Below are 15271 nucleotides of genomic sequence, written 5' to 3'. Positions count from 1 at the left end.
TTATGGTAGTTGGAATTGATACCAGGATGTTTGTGTTTTTACTTCATTATTGGATATAGTTTTCAAAATGCCAGAGCCAGTAATTTTTAATATCATAACTTGTCTCATTTTAAATATGTATTCTTGGAAAGGGTGATGAAGGTAAGTGGAAAATAATTTAATGTAGTGACTTGTTTTTCTCCAATTGATCTGTTATAAACCGAACAGCCATATAACATTCTTTTGTCCAAATGTCCTGATGGCACTCTCTTAACTGTTCTTGCTGTGACTCTAGCAATCTAGGCTCACGCCACCTGCTCACTCCTAATCAAGCTTTCAGTTGTAAGAGTGACATTGTCAATAATAATGACCAATTTGCACAGAGTCTTCTATTTTCTAAAGTGTATATATATCAATTGCAAACTTTGATAACATAATTGTTAAGGAATGAATTATTTGCAGTGAACTTAACAACTGATTGCTACACATTATTGTGTAGTGACATCATGGTAAAACCATTATTTGCAACATGTGGCCCCTTTCAATTTTATTTTAAAGGAACAGGATCAATGACTTTTTTCTTTTGGAAGAAGAAAGCCTTGCATTTCCATCTTAGAACATTGAGAACTTGTTTTTTGCCTTTCTTTTGTATTCAACTCTTCTTTATACTGGTTGCTAATTCACAAGTGCAGTTACTTCAGACTCATGGTGCTACCTCCTCTGCTTTTTTCATGGCTCTCACTTTAATTTTTCCATTACCCCTTCTGTGAAATAGGTTTCTCTCCATGTTCATATATCAAGGAAGGAACCGACTCTGCTTTCTGTGAACTTGGAGACAGAGGCCAAGGTGAAGCCTCTGTGCCCAGCCCCACCAGTGAGCTGCAGAAGGGCTGCAGATTCCTGTGAATCTTTTCCTCCCCTCCTGGCTCCCTACATACCTGGCATTGTCTGCAAGGAGGAGCCCAGCGTGTTACAATCGAATTTTTGAAGTCTATAGAAGCCGGCTGAAGGATAAGTCTGGCTAGAAAGGACATCAGCAAGCAGTGTGCTCCAAAAGTTGGTGGCAGAAACATGAAGAAGAAGAAAACCTTTCCGTTTATCTTGTTTTCTCTTTATCTTCTCTCCTTTCATTTTCCATTATCTAGATGGTACAAAGCCTGTCCATTGGCCATCGTGGTTCTTTTTTTCCTCAAAGCTCCAGTACATAGCTATATATCTTAGTTTTTGGTCAACTCATGGTGGTTCTTTTCCTGCAGTCCCACAGCAGTTTATTCATATCTCTTTCATTCACATTATCTCTGTAGTGTAATTTATCTGTTTATACATATCTGTCTTCCTTGTAGGCCCCCAACATTTCAAGACCATTGGGCACATAGTATATACTTCAGTATTTGAGTGAATCAATGAAGATCCTTTGTTGAAAAGGTCTAAATAAATACAGTAGCTACTCAGCACGTGAATGCAAGCATTAGAGAGAGAGTTTTGTGTCTGCTGAAGCAGGCTGTGGTGCAGTTTAGGAGCTCAGTGTCAAGGTTACTCAAGAGATTGAAACAAAATCAAAGAGATAATTAACTTGAGTTTTAAAACTCATGGATAACAGGAGTTGTCTGTCTAGGTGAGAATCGGGACTTGATCATTCTTGTTGCATCTTTGGAAAATCCAGTCCTTTATCTTTCTATGGAAATGTGACTGGCCAAGAGAGTGAACAGAGAATTGGCTTTTAGAAAGGCAATTTTGTCACAGGAAATCCTGGAGGAAAACATATGGAAGGAGATCTGGTAGAAACATGGCAGAAACTTTTTGTGTAGACACCCAAAAATTGAGTTTACGTGCTGGTTGAAAGAATTGTAACTCAACATTTCTCCAACACAGATTTGACCACCTTTTAAATATCTAGGTATAAAAAAGGATTACAAAGGAAAATAGATCAAACTGAAAGGAGTTTAGGATGGAAGAATGCAATGAAGCTGAAGTAAGCCAGCGCACTGAAATGTGTTTCAGATGAACCTGCAGTATTTAAAGGTAGTCGGAAATGTATCCCTCAGGTTTAAAGTAGAAAGGGAAATGGGAACAATTCTCGATCATCTCATGTCCAGGAGATGAAAAGCAACAGTCTCTCAGAGAAGCAAAAGTTTTCTGGCCTCTAATGTCCCAAAAATGTGTTTTGAATGGTGCCTAATGAAAGAGATTCTGTGTGATGTAATGCAAATACAGTATCATCAACTCATTTCCAAGTTTAGTTCAAACATTTTAGGACACGTTGAATTGAGGTAATGCACACATTCTATAAGGGGCCACGGAAGAGGTTGACAGCATTCTCTCTCAGCTGCTCACTTGACCAAGGGAGAAAATATTCTTGAACACATTGACCACATCTCCTAAAGATAATGCCCTATTTTTAACTTTTCTTTTTGTAAACTCAGCCTGCATTTCCCCTTACCTATGCAAGCTAAAGACTGTGTGTAGACATCCTTCGTTGGCAATGAGGAGAAGATCCATACTATTAAATAATCAAATAAGAAGACCATACGGTTGGCTGCTTTTAGGAAAATGACAGTTTAAGCCCACCTTCATTTTTGGAAGGACATAGTATGCTAGAATTAAAATATCTACCATTTGTTTTGCAGCTAATCATAAGTCATGCTATTTAAATGAAATTTAATGAGTTCTTCCTCTATTAAGTTGACTAGATTTTAGTCAAACTGATGTATAATTTTATATAAGTGCATTATTACTTAAAATGTAAAACTCTTTAGAGGCCACTTCATTCATTTTTAGAAGCATATTTTGTATATTTTGGTGTGACTTTATTTATTTTCCTTCATAGCAGAGAGGCACATCGTAGTCTTTTTCTTGCTGCCCTCTCTCTACAAGATAAAACTCATCCAAGTTTATTTTGTTTTATAAGGCATAGGCTTACTTTGTAATGATAAAGAGATCATTTCTGAAACACATTTGGAATTGTGGGGAGCCCAGAATTTTAGATTATGCTCAGAATTTTTGTGATGTAACTTCTAAAAAGATGGAATATTTAAAATTTTGCCAGGAAAGTTTTCTCCTACTTTGCTTCATAGTAATTAAAAAACAAAAACAAAAAAAAAGTAGTTTCTTAATTCTTCAGAAGTGTGAGTGATGAAGTTCTCAGGTTTAAATGTATCCTTGAGAGAGCTTTCTCTGGGTTATTCTTTCAAAACAACCATCCCAGTTGATGAATATTTAGTGGAGATTCTGTCAGTCCCAGAGTTGAGAGAGGCAGTTCCCAAAGCTCCAGCAGGTCCTGGGAGAGGAGAGCCCTGGTAACCGGTGCCGTCCGAGTTTGAATGAGGCGTGGTCATTCTCAGGATGTTAGAACTGAGTGGAGTTCTCAAATGTAGCCCAGTGACTCTAGACCTGAGACCTGCTCAGAAGCCAGTTGACATGTCATTCACTCTGAGCATGGTGTCTTCCCTCTGCTCATGCCCCTTTCTGCCATTTCTCATGGTTCTCCTGACTCTTTTTCTTTCCTACACGTTCTTTCATCTTTTTTCTCTCTTTCTGACTTTTACTCTCTATTATATTCTTTCTCCTTATCATTTTTCCTCTGTCTCTTATTATTCTCATTCATTTTCTTTTTATTTTGTAGTACAGTTACTCTGTACATCACTTTCATCTTAAAATCTTGACTCTCTACAACTCCTATACTTCAGCTAGCTATTTTGAAGAGAGTATTTTGATAAATTTCTCTTAGATGTTATAACATACTGATTCAAGGAAATAAAAACTATCATGAAAGGGATGGGGATGGAGAATGAATTCACTTCAGGTAGCTGTGGAATTAGACAGAGGGAAACTGAAAGCTTAAGTGTGGGTGTTCAAAATATTTCCTGATACATCTTTGTAGTTCATTGTTGTGGTAAACTGCACACAGTCTTATTTACTGTTGGAGCCCAGAAGTTTACTCCTCTGAGCAGGTCAGGGAGTCTCAGCCTATGGAAAAGAAGCTAGGAACACTGCATGCATTTCTAATGTAGAGAACTGTTAGTGTTCCACCAGAAGACACTTTGGGCTCTTCCCTGCACTATCTGAATAGAAAAAGAGGAAGAGAAGCTTTGTTCCATCTGCACAAAACCGGGACCTTATCTTAAGTTTGAGAGGATTTGGAGGTGACTGAAAACAAATGTGTTCCCGAGTTTGGATTTGCTTTAACAAGAACTATTTGCTGGCTTTGATGTTAAAAGTCTTTATTCAAAATTGGCTACATCTAGTACTAAGTTCAGAATGGAGGTTTGTCAGTATAAGAGAGAAAAATTCCTTTTTGATGAAGTCAGTGAAATACAGTATTTGGGAGAATGGTTATGTTTGAAGGCCACTTGTTAATATTCTGTTGCCACAGTGACATCTGTTGGTAAGTGACTACTTCATGCTATTCTCGATTTCTGTTTGAAAGACATATTGAGCTTGATAAATAAATGGCAAGCAATAGGATATATTGGAACATATGAAGAAGCCATTTGGGGTAAAGTTAATTCGGCCTGAATTTGTTTTTCCAAAAGGTCCTGTCGCCCGCATTATGTATCTGCTTTGCCGTGTCCCAAAGCGAAGTGTAAATGCCCTTAAGATAAGAATGTAACTTACCCCTCATTGGCATTTCCTTAAGGATAAACATTTCTCCCTAGGCTACGATTTGATTGCTGCAGTCATCCTTTGACCACCCAGCTCCAGACAACAGACCTGACACCAGCCACGTCCATCAAGACAGCAGATCTGCTCCCCCGCTGTATTCATCAATAGCTGTTCTGGCAGGGCAATCTGGCAGGGCTGATCTCGTGGCTATTTTAAAAGGGACATTGCAATCACATGTGGTACATGCTCTTTGATAGTATATAACCACTCTGTACACCCCACTTCTTTGGAGTGCTCCATTTCTTCGTGAAAGGACTCTCCCAGGTTATATGGTCCTCAAAGGTTGGCTCATAATAAACTCACCTCAGTTTTGATTTATAGATTGGTTATGGATTATTTGTGTCGACCTTTCTTGGCATAGTTGCAGCAGGATTTCAGAGAAACCCACTGGAGACAACCTGCAATCTACACTGAACTGGTTCTTGGTACCGCAGGGGCCCTTTGAGCCCCATCCGGATCATTGCATTCTTCAGGTGAACCTGGTGAGTTCTCATGAAACCTGGACCTCCTTATTTTAAGTTGACGGTCCAAGAGTTTATTTGAGCTGTTTTAAGGTCTTAAGACTAAAGGCTTTGAAGGGTACCGGTACATTTCCTAGGTAAAAAAAAAACCTAGGGGGAATTTCCTAGGCCAGGGGAGCTTAGGGGAAGCTTGGAGTAAACTGGGTTGGTTGTCCTTTTAATTTGGATTTAAAATTGGAAAGAATTATGTTTATAAGGTCTGAACAAATCTGCTTGATAGAGAAATGAGAGTCTGAACATGTTCAGCTCTGAAGAAAAGGGACATTGTTCCTTCCGACTGAAAAGGCATTTTTTGTGTGACTGAAAAGCCTCAGTAGGAGTGTCAGAGGTGAACCTCACGACGTGTATCATTCACGTTAATTAATTATAGCTTCGTCCCGGGACGTGCACCTAAGTGTTGGTCACCCACACTCCCAACCCCGACAGTGGTCTTAAGACTGCCGGCGGGAGAAACTGAGACACATAAGAGAGTGATTCTGACATTCCTTTGGGGAGTAACACTCAAAGCAGCACACTTGTGACCCACTACACAGTTCCTAGAAGTTGTTCAGACTTTATAAAAAACAAACAAACAAACAGAACTAAAAGAAAATGGGAAGCCGTGCTTCAAAAGCCAGCTGGCTCCCGGAAGGACAACCCCCCCACTGGGACTGCAGTGGGTTTCATGTATAATACATACCGCAACAATGCTTGCAAATATTTAACTAAATGGGAAAGATTAACCAAGGATGACTTAGGTCGTAAATGGCCAAAATGGGGAAAGTTTGACTTCTGAAAACTACTGAATTTGCGTGCACAGGTTGAAAAAGCTGGCAATAAAACCAAAACAAAAGAAGGGGAAGTTTATGTGCTTGGCATTTAGAGGCTTCAAAGCGTAATAATGGTAAAATGACTTCCTTACAGGAGACTAACTGTAAATTGACAGAGACTCTTTCTGAATTAAAGAGAGATAAGAAGTCAGAAGCTGTCCACCCCCCTCACCTCCTCTACCTCCTCCACCGCCACCGCTTTCGGCACCTCAGAGCTCATCTCCTCCTCCTCCTGCACCTTTCCCTCCTCCTCCACCCCTAGAGAAAACAAGGAGTAACACTCAGGGGCAGATACTGAAAGACCTAAAGTTATAGTGGCTCCCTTTAAGGAGAAACCTGTTACTGGGAGAGGTGAGCCTGCTCTTGTGTATACTCTCTGGACTAGAACTGAACTTAAGAATTTGGCAAAGGGCTTCCCAGACCCTTTGCAAGATCCTTTAGGGTTTGCTTGAGATTTTGACTTAATTGTTAGAACATATGCATCAGGATGTTCAGATTTACATCAGCTTGTGCATTTGCTGGTGTCTGAGAACAAAACAAATGAATGGATAAAAGAGGCAGATTGGAGACCCCCTGGAGGATTTCCATAGGCATGAGCCTCATGGCCTTAAGGAGTGTAGGGATATCGCTCAAAACTTACACAAAGCCATTCCAGTAATTTTTTCCAGGAAGATAGATGGTGCTAAATTCCAGTAATGTAAGCATAGACCGGAGGAATCTATCTTTGATTATTTTGAAAAAAATAGGAGAAAACATGTGAGAAAACAATTTGAAAACAGTGAGAAAACATTCAAACAGCACTCTGGGATGGCTCCTGAAAGTTTTGAGGATCATCAAAATGATTCAATTTTCAATTCAATTTTTTTAGAAGGATTAGATGAGGAATTAGCAAAGTTAGTTAAGAGACATGAACTGGATTTCACTTTAATGCACACTAGTGTTCTTGTCACTATTACAGATAAACTATCTAAAATCTTCCAGAAAACAAAAAGGCCACTAAGCTTATGAGTATACAGCTACAACAGCTTAGTGACCCAACAAAAGCCAACCTTTTCAAATCTGACCAGAAACGAAATGACCTTGTTTGTTACTATTGCAAAAAACCTGGTCATTTCAAACGACACTGCCATAAACTCAAATGGGACTTAGGGCGTGACAGCAATAAACAGGAATTAGGCTGCTCAGAGGATCACTAGAGGGCATTTCCCCTCCTCCTCTCCCCTCACGAATGCCTTAGGGAAAATTGAGATAACTATTAGAGGGGAAACTTTAAAGGCCCTAGTAGATACCGGGGCTACCTTATCTGTCCTCAGCCCTACCCTTATTCATTGCCCTCTCCCTCGGAGTAAACAGACAATTCAAATGGTAAGTGTTTCGAATTTTCCAATGCAGGTTTTTAAATCAGAACCAATCATTTTTCAATTAAGAACCATCACAGGAAAAAATGCATTTCTTCTGGTTAAATGTGCTCCAATTCATTTGATTGGACGAGATCTTTTAGAAGCATACAACGCCCATATTGCCTTTTCACAAAAGGGCAAAATGCTTCTGGATTCAGAAAATCGGGATGCTGACCAGAATGTAATTGCTGAAAGGTTGATGACTGTGAAATCAATGACTCAAATAGAAGAAGAGAAAACTGATGACCTGTTATTACAAGTGTCTAGATAATTATGGTCATCATCCTCTTCAGATATTGGGAAAATTAAATCAGCCACTCCTATTAAGGTGACTGTTGACAACTCTAAACCTCTACCTAATATTCGGCAATATCCACTTAAACCAGAAACATTAAATGGGATGAGGCTTATCATTCAGGAATTTCTTGAAAAGAGACTTATATTTCCTTGTGCTAGTCCCTGTAATATACCTATCTTGCCCGTAAAAAAGCCGAATGGGAAAGGCGGGAGATTTGTTCAAGATCTCAGAGCTATAAATAATATCGTGATTCCCCGACATCCTGTGGATCCTAACCCACACACTTTGCTCTCAACCATTCTAACTAACAGCTGCTATTGTTCAGTCATTGATTTATGCAGTGCCTTCTTTAGCATTCCCATGGAAAAGGATAGTCAATATCTTTTTGCCTTCACGTGGGAAGATCGCCAGGATACCAGGACAGTGTTGCCACAGGGCTAGACTGAAAGCCCCACTTATTTTTCCCGGATACTCAAGGCTGACTTAGTGAATACAGAATTCCCTAATGACTCCACTTTAATTCAATATGTGGATGATTTGTTCTTGTGTTCAAACACTAAATTGGGTTCTCAGAAGGGCACAATTTATCTATTGCAACAGCTAACATCTAAGGGGCATAAAGTGTCCAAGGACAAATTACATTTTTGCCTGCCTATTGTAAAATATCTAATACACTTGATATCTAAAGATGGACTGTTGATTGATTCTGAAAGGATTAAAAGAATCCTGGCTTTTACTCTCCCTAAGACAAAGAAACAGTTAAGAGGATTCCTAGGACTAACTGGATATTGCAGGAACTGGGTACCTAACATTTCACTTATTACCCAGCCCTTACATATGATACTAAGTCTGACCAGCCTGATTTAATTGAATGGACACCAGAAGGAGAGAAGGCAGTAACTACCTTCAAGTCTGTTTTGGCCCAAGTACCAGCCTTAGGACACCCTAATTACAGCTTGCCATTATTCCTCTTCCTACATGAAGATAAAGGAAATGCCTTAGGTATCTTAACTCAAAAACACGGAGGTCGACAGCGACCTATAGGGTATTATAGTCAGCAGTTAGATTCAGTGGCAAAAGGGCTTCCACCTTGCATTAGAGCCATTTCAGCAACAGCGTTCTTATGCAAGACCACTGAAGAAATAGTGATGGGGATTCCTTTGGCTATCTATCTTCTTCACTCAGTCAAATCTCTCCTAAATTCTCATCACACTCAGCATTACTCTGTCAGCCGGCTAGCCTCCTATGAAGTTCTGTTGGTCTCTGCTCCTAATATTGCCTTAGCTCGGTGTAATTATCTTAACCCTGCAACTTTACTTCCAGCATCACAAGAAGATGCCTACGAGTGTGTTTTATTAATTAATTATCTAATTACTCTTAGGAATGATTTGCAAGAAACTCCCATTGATAATGCTGATCTAATTTGGTTTACAGATGGATCTTACTCAAAGGATGAACAAGGACATTATCAGGCTGGATAGGCAGTAACGTCCTCAGTAGACGTAATCGAGAGTTCTTATTTACCAGAGTTAAAGTCAGCACAACAAGCTGAGTTAATTGCTTTAACTCGAGCTGGTCAATTGGCCAGAGACCAGGTAGCAAGTATCTACACTGACAGCCGTCATGCTTTCAGAGTAACACGTGATTTGGGAATGCTGTGGAAACAACGAGGACTTTTAACCTCTTCAGGTAAGCCTATAAAAAATGGGAAACAGGTTGCAGAATTATTAAATTCCATACAGCTACCGAGACAACTAATGACTATTAAAATGCCAGGGCATTCCCAATCTGATACTTTGGAAGCTACAGGAAACCAGCTTGCTGATGCAGCTGCTAAACAAGCAGCCTTGAAGGCTTGCCCTACCCAGCCTCGAGAATGCCTGCTGCTTCCTATTAATTCTGCTAACCCAGTAAAAGACTTCCTTCTACACGCCCAAGAAGTGGCCATGAGAGAAGAAAAAGTGATATGGTAGTCAAAAGGGGGAATTTTTCACACCACATCATATATATGGTTTGGGCCCAATAGGAAATCCACAGTATCTGTTGGAGCACAATTTCCACTGCTCCAGCATATACACCAACTAACCCACTGGACACTTGAAAAGATGATTTTATGGTGAAAAAAATACTTTAAGAAACTTTTTCCCACAGTGGCCCATAAAGCTTATACTCCATGTGCTATATGCCCAAAATATAATCCAGGGAAACCACTTCATGGGTCACAAGGCCAGTTTCACCTTCCTAAGAGACCCTTTGAGGTATGGTAACTGGACTTTGTCCAAATGCCACCATCTCAATGATATAAATACATCTTGGTAATGATCTGTATGGTGTCACATTGGGTTGAGGCCTTTCATTGCAGAAGAGCAATGGCTCTAACAATAGGAAAATTACTATTAGAATAATTCCTGTTTGGGGAATTCCTACCGAGTTACATAGTGACCGGGGAACTCATTTCACTGGACAAATAATTAAATCTATTTGTAATAGTTGACCAATAATGCAGCATTTCCACTGCGCTTACCATCCCCAACCCTCAGGATTGATGGAAAGAACTAATGGCACCATCAAAATTCAATTGGCAAAGCTTTCAGAAGCATTTAATCCCTCATGGCCAAATGCTCTTCTGCTTCTCAGTCTTAGATCTACGCCCTTTGGTAAACATCGACTGTCTCCTTTGGAAATAACAACTGAACGACCCATGCAATTTGACAAAGAAATGTGTGAACCAACTTTACTTAAAGGAGATATTTTACATTATTGTCAAGGTCTCATTGTGGCTCCTAAAAGAAATGAGAAATTGGTGGCTAATTCATTTCACACTATGCTCCCGAGTGAAGAAAACCTTAAGGATCATGGAGTACAACCTGGAGATTTTGTTTATTGGAAAAGACATCTGAGAAATGACTCTTTGCAGCCCCGTAGGAAAGGACCATATCAGGTGCTTTTAACCAAGCCATGTGCTGCAAAATTTAAAGGCATAGACTCATGGACTCACATTTCTCATTCATAAACTCTTCTCCACCTGAATGGACTTCAACTGTAGTCTCTGACACCTGACTTCAACTGACCAAGATGAACATTTCCAAACCAGGATGAGAAGAAGACAACATCTGTTGTAGACAGCTGTCCCAAGACTCCGGACCAGGCCTGTATTCCTAACTTTATATCTCTTCATGTAAACCCTTGTAATGTTTAAGCTTTATGTAATTGCTAAAATAATCAATATCTATATTGCCTTACCATTTTCCTACACCAATACTTTACCCTTCAACTTTATAAGATAGATTAGAACTTAATTACACAACCTTTTGTTAATCACCAAAAAGAAAATGCCATGTAAGGTTTTCCTAAAGCTATGTTTGTTTTTCCAATCTACATCTCAATGGACCTCTGATGACAATGTTTTTCTGCAACGGGCACATTCCTTTGCTACACATGAAAATCAGTCTACTTGTTGGTTATGTGGCCAACTTCCACTTTCTAAGACCCTTGGTGGGTCTTTCCCTTTCGAGGCACAGATTGGAAAGCTCTAAAGCAATTTATTGTGATACAAAGATCTAGTTCTAATGTTTGCAGTTCATCTGATTTTACTAATTATGATCCTGAAACATGACCAATAACGCATACCATTAATAATACAGGTTATGGTTATTCTTTTTCTGTTACTCAAACCATCCGGTTATCCCAACAAATTGCAGATAAACAAAAGAAACAAGACATTACAATAAAAACTATGGAAGGTTTCACACAAATTTGGGATGGATATGTTTGGCTTACTTCTAGCCTTGGATCTTTAAACATACCGGCACCTTTATGTTGGGAACAGAGAAATCATTCCAAACAAAATCTACCAAATTACACTCAAAAGATGGGCTGGATACCCTCCTGAAGTCATGTCAGAATACTATTATACTTAAAAAACGTGATTGATTTAGAACAGACTGGTCTCGAAGACCAAGCTTGTATTGGACGACTCCTAATTGAACTCAGTGGTTATGTGGAACAAACCTCTGGCCTTGGCTGCCACCAGGATGGCTAGGGTGCTGCACTCTGGGCTTCTTTTGGATACAGGGAAAGATTTGCCCAGAGCTAATATCTGTTGACAATCTGCCTCTCCTTAAGGCCAGATGGGCTCGTTCAGTATTTCACTAGTATGACCACCTAGCAGCTATATTTGCTCCTTCCTTGGGGCTAGAAGATGTCATATCACATATAGAGGCTCTGACAAAATTTACTCAAAAAGCCCTTAACGATAGTCAGGCAACAATAGTTTTATTAAATACTGAAATGTCTTTAATGAGAATAGCTGTGCTTCAAAAGAGAATGGCCTTAGATATTCTTACAGCATCCCAAGGTGGTACGTGTGCGATCATTCAAACCGAATGCTGTGTTTTTATACCTGACCAGTCTTCCAATGTGTCATCTCTACTAAAGCAGATGAAAAAACAGGTGAATGCCATAAGTGATCCTCCACCCAGCCTTGATTTGTTTGGTTGGCTCTGTCGGGAGAGAGGGAGAATCTCCCTCTGCCCTTTTCCTTAAGGTTCTTATGGCTGGCCAAATAATTAACAAGACAGGTTAGCCTGAGAAAGTAATACCAAGTTTAATAACATACATACATGGGAGAAACTCAGAAATGAGCAACTCGTCCTTCTGTCTAAGCTGCCCGCTTAAGTATTGCAGCTAAAGGCGAGGAAGGTGTTGGGGGTGGGTAGTGGTCTGGGACCTCAGAGGGCAAGAAGACAAATAACATGGAGATAGAAATGCAAATGTTTGCCTGACAACTCTTCTCAGAGTCATCTATAGATAATGTGGTCAGGGAGAGATAAAGTTTTTGATAAAAGGGGCTTGGTACCTTTCCTGTTGTAACCTCTATCCTACATTATCTTTACAGCCATCATGATAATAACTCCTTCCTGAAACAGATCTTTTGTTTTAAATTCTTTAGGCAGTTTGGGAGGGGAAACTCAAATATTCTTCCTGAGTTCTCTGAGTCCTTATTGTCTTCAGTTCGAAATAATCCACATACCAGAGTGGTGCCTCCTGGGGTAGCTTGCCCTGAACACCATGAGCTCCCTTCTGGTATTGGTTCCTTTTTTCGATCTGGATTGCATGTCCTATTTCTATTAATTCTTGAAATTCTTGTACTAATCATAATATTCAAACTGATTGTTGTTTTCTTTACTCAGTGCTGTAAGACTGTCATGCAAAATAGAGTAATGATCGCTCAGCGACTTGAGAGGGCCGATCAATCTTATAACTTTGGACAAATTTCCTTTTCTGATAAGGACTATGCCTAAAATCTGATTTTAAACTAATCTTTCAAAAAAAATGTTAAATTATTATCATTGTTACCGTACTTGTTCTATAATTGTGCACAATGTACATAAGGGGATATATATATTTAAAAAAAAAGGCGCATATACAATCTTTGTGCAACAACCTAAAATTATCCAAAACCCATGAAATGCTTCCTCTGTTTATATATATATATACCTCTTTGTTTGTCCACAATATCCCACTAATTCCCCACAAGGTGGACAACTGGGCAAATAGATGAGATAAAAAAAGCCTGGTACCAAGGGACATGATAATCCCAGGGCAGACAGCAAGCACCCTGGTGCCAAGGGACAATATTTTGATAATCAATGCTTTCTATGGAACGATTATAGATCAAAAGGGGGAAAACCATAAATAAATGGCAAGCAATAGGATATATTGGAGCATATGAGGAAGCCATTTGGTGTAAAACTAATTGGGCCTGATCTTGTTTTTTGTTTCCAAAAGGGGCCTGTAGCTTCTGTTCATCCATTGTATATCCGCTTTAAACAATTAACGTTTCCCAAAGACAAAAGCAATGCCCTTAAAATGTAAATACAACACCCCCACATTGACATTTCCTTAAGGATAAGCATTTCTCCCTAGGCTAGGATTTGACTGCTGTGCTCATCCTGTGACAACCCAACTTAACACAACAGCCACGCCCATGGAGACAGCAGACCTGATACCCACAGTGTCCATCAATCCACGTGCCAACAGGTCAATGTCGAGGCTATTGTAAAAGGGACATTGCAATCACATGTGGTACATGCTCTTTGATGGTATATAACCACTCTGTACACCCCACTTCTTTGGAGTGCTCCATTTCTTCGTGAAAGGATTCTTCTGGGCTATATGGTCATCAAAGTTTGGCTCATAATAAACTCACCCCAATTTGGTTTTATAGATTTTTTATGCAATATTTGCGTCAACATTCTATTTGTCCTTGCAGTATCTAAACACAGTACCTGACACCTTGGAGGCATTCAGAAAATGTTTGATGAGTGAATAAGTATGTGGGAGACCACACTGGCTGGAGCAGAAGGTGCTTTTTGAGGAGTGGTAGAAAATTCGCTCACGTTCCTACCATAGTGGTTGAGGCTGTGGGCTTTGGACCAGTTTGTCTCGGCACCAATCCCAGTTATCCCACTTTTAACTGGGGAACCTGTGCAAAGTATTTACTCTCTGAGCCTTAGTTTCCTCATCTATAAAATGGGGCTACTGAGAACTCCTGTCTCATAGGGTTTTAGTGAGATTTAAATGCATTAACTTATGTAAAGTGTTTAGAAGAGCTCCTGGCGCATAGTAGGCATTAACATGTTAGCTGTTGTGTTATCATTATTGCTCTTATATCTGAACAATACTCTGGTTTTGAAAAGATGCTTTCATAAAATAGTTGATCCTCATTATTTGTGGATTCCCTGTCTGCACACTTGCCTACTAGCTAAAATGTACTGGCAGCCCCCAAATCAACACTCACAGGGCTTTCATGTCCATTTGCAGATAAGCACAAAGTGGGTGAAAAATTTGATTCACTTGAAGTGCACGTTCCCAGCTGAGGGAAACATGGTGACGCTCTGCCTTGTTGTTTCAGCCCATACTGTAAACAAGTGTCCTTCCTGCAGTCCAGTTAGTGCCTCATTTGTTATCTTTTTGTGCCTTGTGTTGGTGACTCGGCTGTTTAATATGTCCCCCATGTGTAGTGCTGCAATGCTGCCTGGTGTTCCTCAGGGCAAGAGGCTGTGACATGCCTTTACGGAGAAAGTATGTGTGTTCGACAACCTTCTTTTAGACACGAGGTACAGTGCTGTTAGTCTAAGTTCAATGTTAATATATCAACAATATATATTAAATAAGGTGACTTTAAAGAGAAACAGACAGAGAAAAAGGTTACGTATTGATCAGTTGAAGAAAATGTGACTAAAGCTTGCAGGAACCTAACCCTGCATTTCCTGTAGGAGCAGTGGGTCATATTCACTGATTCAGTGTTCACAGTGACTTTATAGAATGTCACACTGTGCATAACGAGAACTGACTGTATCTTATGTAATCCTCACATACTCCCTTATAACAGGCAGGGTAGGGAACAGGGTGTCCACATTCTACGGGCTATTACAGACCTTATGAGCCAAGTAGAGAATTTAAAAAGTCTTGTGTTCAGCATAAGAGCCATGAGTTTTTGAGCAAAGAAGATCTATGATGAACTGATGTTTAAGGAAAAATTACCTGGCAAGAGACTATAGTTTTGAGAGGAAGAGGGAGAAGTGAGCCAGAAAGAAG

General features: G+C 39.7%; 1 long non-coding RNA gene across 2 annotated transcripts in view; it reads left to right on the top strand.

Moving 5' to 3' along the window:
• Nucleotides 1-15271, top strand: part of LOC131395264 (uncharacterized) — a 255526-nt gene that overhangs the window by 145769 nt on the left and 94486 nt on the right. The gene's annotated exons all lie outside the window — the stretch shown is intronic.

The sequence above is a fragment of the Diceros bicornis genome, chromosome 31, assembly GCF_020826845.1.
Source record: "Diceros bicornis minor isolate mBicDic1 chromosome 31, mDicBic1.mat.cur, whole genome shotgun sequence".
Lineage (NCBI taxonomy): Eukaryota > Metazoa > Chordata > Mammalia > Perissodactyla > Rhinocerotidae > Diceros > Diceros bicornis.
This window is presented reverse-complemented; position numbering and strand designations above follow the sequence as displayed.